This window comes from Branchiostoma floridae, chromosome 13 (assembly GCF_000003815.2).
Source record: "Branchiostoma floridae strain S238N-H82 chromosome 13, Bfl_VNyyK, whole genome shotgun sequence".
NCBI classification, from domain to species: domain Eukaryota; kingdom Metazoa; phylum Chordata; class Leptocardii; order Amphioxiformes; family Branchiostomatidae; genus Branchiostoma; species Branchiostoma floridae.
Window position 1 is genome coordinate 9,658,035 of NC_049991.1, and position 5,121 is coordinate 9,663,155.

Consider the following 5,121-nt stretch of genomic DNA (forward strand, 5'->3'; position numbering starts at 1 on the left):
CTGGTATGGATTTGTGTATTTGTGTGCCCCTTTACAAGTATGTGTACAACAAATTGTATTGGCCGACAGGATGATATCCACTTGCTTGATAATAAGAGATTTCATTTGCCTGGGGCGATTTGGCCAATGACATTGTCCAACCCTGAACCAAGTTTTAGACATTCTAAAGTATCATTCTACAAAGTCAGTTCTGTCATAAGTCTGTCGACACATTGTGACAAAGTATAATGAGGTAGAGACAGTCAAAAGGAATACAGATGTTCAAAAACTACATGATAGTAAAGGACTTAAATTGCTATGGATGCTCTGAAATTGCTTATATTGTATCTCCATTTCTTATTCAACTATAAGACATTAGATATAGGTCTCGTTTAGCCAAGAGCCCTGAACGTGCACTCTCAGAGCTCTTGTTGCCCAGACGGCACCATTTGCGAGGAGGCGAGACCAGTCACCGTCCAACAGAGGGGATAGACAGACAACCAGGTTCCCTCAACAGCAGGAAGTTATAAAAAGTCTTCAATTTTGTAGTACTAAACATATTTTAAGGGTCAGTTTGATATGTTTTTGTACAGAGGTTATTGACAGCCTGAATTTTGAGATTTGAATTTTCAATGAAGTCCAGAACGTTTTCTTTCAGGTGTGAAATCATTCGTCTTATATATTTCACACTGCGCTATGCTTGTCGAAGTATCTTTCACAAGAGAAAAAATTTGGTAAAATAATTTCTGTTGAGGGAAGAGACAAAGAAGATGCCCCCACACCTTTCATGTCCACCTGGTAAAGATGAGATTGAGAGGTAAAGGAACAGAAGTGAAGTGATGAGCTACAAAGGGACGTCTTAAGTTATAAGTCTGTATTTTACTTACTATGCACATATCTTAAAAGCCCATTTCTATACCTAAACGTAAAGTATGTAGTACTCTATCTGGCTGACTGTTTTGTTGCTGGGTTTAATGAACATTACAGCTTAGTCTCTATATCTAGGACCTGGTCTGTGGCAGAGTGTAGAAAAGGATTGGTGAAAGGTATTGCTGGACAGCACACCCTAGATCCTACATTGTAGCTTGACTGACAAAATCCTGGAAAAGTTTCCTTCCATTGAATTTCAGTATCTTTGATGAACTTCTCAGCAAGTTGAAAGCAGTAGGAGTCAAACATATATTTGAATATAGTGTTCTCAGGAAAATATCACAGACTTCAGCAGCTGCTAGTTGAAGAAAAAAAAAATTGCAAATTGCAAATCCTGTGAACATCCCTGTGAAAAGTTACACAGCTGCTACTGAAGAGCAGAGGGCTGGGTGGTCTGAAACAAAGAAAAAGAGGCAGCCAGTGAGAATGTCAGCAATGATTATCCACTAATGCCATGGCATTCATATTTGACTTCCATTAAATGCCAGAGGACTGAAATTGAAAATGAAAATCAACATTGGCATTGCAGTGCAGTGTATAACATAAATGACCATTGGAAGGCATGGTTGCATCAAAATGTATAGTCTTCAGTCTATCTCCAATATCTGTGAATGACTGTCCTTTAAGAGACAAGAATCAATGATATTTCTTGTCTGACTTGAATGGCAAGATCAGCTGTGAATGGCAAAAGTATATCACTGTAGGTGTTGTACTTTTGTGGGTCAGCTGTTACCAGGAAAAGCTGCCATGGATGACCCAGTGTAATGACTTGTTTCACTTCTAATAAATACAAAATATTAAAATTTGGAACAGCACGTATGAATTTTTACGGCTACACCCTACATCGCACCCCCTTGACTTTCTACGACTCTGGGGTCTCCTCAGGGGGCTACCTCCCTGAGACTAGTCCAATGCTACTGGAGCAGGCACACATACTACCTGTACCTGTGTCCCCCATGTTGGCCCTTCCGAGCTGCTGTGAGATGTCCTTACTCTAACACTTGTGTACTAGGGAGGTAAACGTGAGTGCAGGGCTCTAGAGTAGGGAGGAGTGGGGGGTGTGCAGATAGAAAGATGGGTCATCGGCCAGACCAAAGTCAAATTCAGTTTTACCATTCTGCTGATGCTTCAACTGAGAGTAAATTTGAACTATTAAACCATAGGCCAAATATAGGTTAAACCATAGGTTCAATATTGATATTGCCTCAGTTACTATCACTGATTATCAATAATTTAGTACACTATGCAAGAGTGCATAAACGAAGAACAAATGTAACTTTTCAGTGTATCGTGCAATACTTTCACCATTACAGAGTTTCACTACGTATAATTCTAGTGAGATGAATTTGCTGTGATCTGGCCTTAGTGAAGAAGTGGGCTAAGTCAGGGGAGGTGTTGTAAGTGCGGGTGTGTAGAGTGTAAACTTCTTTTTTTTTTCCCCGGCACTACCTTTTCACAAAGGAGCCCACACGGTCACTGTCGCAAAGGTGCTGTCTGAGTGCCCAGCAGTAGGGTGTGGCACTGATATCACCTGGCAACCAAATTGTGCAGTGTCTAAGATAGGAAACTGTTTGGTGTCTGTCAGTACCAATACCTAGGCAAAAGGCTTTGAAATTACATTGTATTGTTTTAATTACAAATTGAGAAAAAAGATTTGATGCTTGATCATTGTTTCTGAAGGTAATCATAACGATTTGATCATCACATTTGTTCTCAAAGTCTTTCCATTCTGCCTAATTTTGAGTCCACATTAAGTACTGAGAGTACAGAGCACAACTCTGAGTACATTACAGTCGGCCAGGTAGGTGAATTTGGTATCACTTGTCTATTGGACAGAAGTTGATCAATACATTCACTTTGATTAAAAACTTTGTGGACTTCTAGCAAGATGCTAACCATGCATTCCTGTGCTAAACAAGAAGCAGCATACATTTTTTTATCCATCGCTTTTTGACGCTAATCTTCCCGACGTTTCCCATGGCCCTGTCAAACATCTCTTGTCCCAACCTTACAATTCAAGACTCTCTTCTTTAGGATTAAGACGCAGCAAATTAAAACTGAAAACAAATAAGTTAACATTCCGTGCAACAGAAAGAAGGGGGAGGGGCGCGTGTTCACTACGGTATGTTCCTGAACAGGGCAGCAACCAACGGGAGCGCGCGAAATATCCACATGTACAGCCACAAAGCGCCAAATTGAAAGTTCTTACAGCTTTACCTACCTTTCCTCTCCTTCCTAACCCTTCGTCAAGTTTCCATAAGATAACTTATGAAGCTCAAAGTCTCATCTACCTCATCTAATCGCTGGAATTTGGCGAAGTCGACTCCCGCTGTCCAGCCAACATGTCACAACTCATAAGACTTGAGCCTGTCACAACAACGCGCGCCGTTGCCAGGCGACCGTTTCAACATGACCTGGGGTGACCTCAAGTACAGGTTTACATTTTTTGAACATTTCTCCCACGAATCACGAATGTTACAAGACTTTTAGCTCACAAATCCATGAAGAAAAAAACAATAAGCTTTAGATGAATAAGTTCACAGTCAAACTGATTTTCTTACAAACGCGTCAACACTTGTGTCCATGCACGGACACTGAGTGAGTTCTTAGTTACACACGACAATTTCAATGTTCATATCAGTAAAACTTGATAACGCTTTCAAATGAAATCCCGTTTTGATATCTATCAACCACATGCTCGCATGCTAACGTTATCGTCGGGTTTGCGACAGAAACTGATCAGCCGCTAACATAACGTAAACCGTTCAACAAACAACACGGTTGGACACCTAACAAGCCCCCACCCACCCAGACCCACCTGCACTTGCGAATTGTTAAAGCTTTGGCGTTCGTGTAACCAACATTCACTGAAAATCAACACTCAGAGCTCCATACAAACCTTGCCTACCTTTTCCTTTTGTTGTGGTCCAACTGCGAAGAAGAAAGAACCAATCTGATGTCTGAAACTCTGATATCCCACATCCACACCCTCCACCCTCCCTGCGTTTTGGTGGTCTGTCAAGTAAACATTGATGACGTCACTAAACGAATTGACTTGTGACCAATAGGATGCTCGGTAACTTCCGTTGTGTTAATGTTATGCTGATTTGACCAATCAATGTTCTAGTACCATAGGGAATCGTTTGCGAATACTATGACGTCATTGCATTACAAATTTGCGGGAAACGGGGGAAACTTTATACTTGATGCTCAGTAATGAATATACATGAGGTGTTTCAAAAGAAATACATGTGAAATAATCTGAAATCAGATCTAAAACCACAATTTGACATGTCCTAACGTTACCACACTTGAGGGTCTGCATGGGGGGTCTTGGTAACGCTTAACGGTGAATTCAGGAGGCCTGGTAACGCTTAACGGTAAATTCAGGAGGCCCGGTAACGCTTAACGGTAAATTCAGAATGAGTTACAAAGCATAACAGTAACATTACCGTGCATTCCTATTCATACAACGCTAGAGTAGTTATATCAAAGGGTGAAAATACATTGTGAGAAGCAAAGGGTGCCTAGAACCCGGAGGAATGACAGGGACATTGTCCATGACATCTGTAAATTGACGGAGGCAGAGTTCCCGGCCCGCCACAGAGATGGCGGCAGCAAATTTCCTATGGGGGGATTGAACTATTGTTTCAGGACATGGAGCGCCGAAGGCGCGACGCATTCCAGGGGGGTCCGGAATTTTAAAATCAAGACCCTCTTAAATGCTATTTCCTGCATTTTTGGCAAATATTGCCGACCGACTAAGCTAGGTTGATTTTGACATTTTCATCAAATTGCACATGATTATACTCGTAGCTTTGGCCTCCACCCCCATAGCCCCGAAATATTTTTACCATTTCGAGCTCGGAAGGCACGAGACGTTGCAATATAAGTCCGGGAAAATTTTAAAATCTGGACTGTCTGAAGACAAATTTTGCTGTAAGACGAAGCTAAATTAAATTACATTTTATTAGAAAGAAAAGTTATTTTTTGTGCGAAAACCCACGCCCCTGACATATTTTCATCATGTCGTCGTGAGTGCCAAAGGCGCAAGCCGTCGCAATGGAGGTCCGGAGAAACCTCATTTTCTGCATTCTAGGAGAACTTTTTGCCCGAAACTAAGCTATGTTTGACACTAAAATCTGTATGAGTGATAATGTTTTGAGAGCGACGCTTCCGCAACAGTTACCATGTTCAGAGCCGAAGGCCGGG

The 5,121-nt window shown here is 41.5% G+C and overlaps 1 long non-coding RNA gene across 1 annotated transcript; it reads right to left on the reverse strand.

Annotated features, from left to right (window-relative positions):
• Positions 1 to 132: 132 nt before the first annotated feature.
• On the reverse strand, positions 133 to 3,930 carry LOC118428848. The gene is made up of 3 exons (XR_004832693.1): positions 3,818 to 3,930; positions 3,131 to 3,323; positions 133 to 1,303 (listed from the first exon to the last, which is right to left on the reverse strand). It is a non-coding gene; the product is annotated as an uncharacterized LOC118428848 (long non-coding RNA).
• Between the last annotated feature and the right edge of the window lie 1,191 nt (positions 3,931 to 5,121).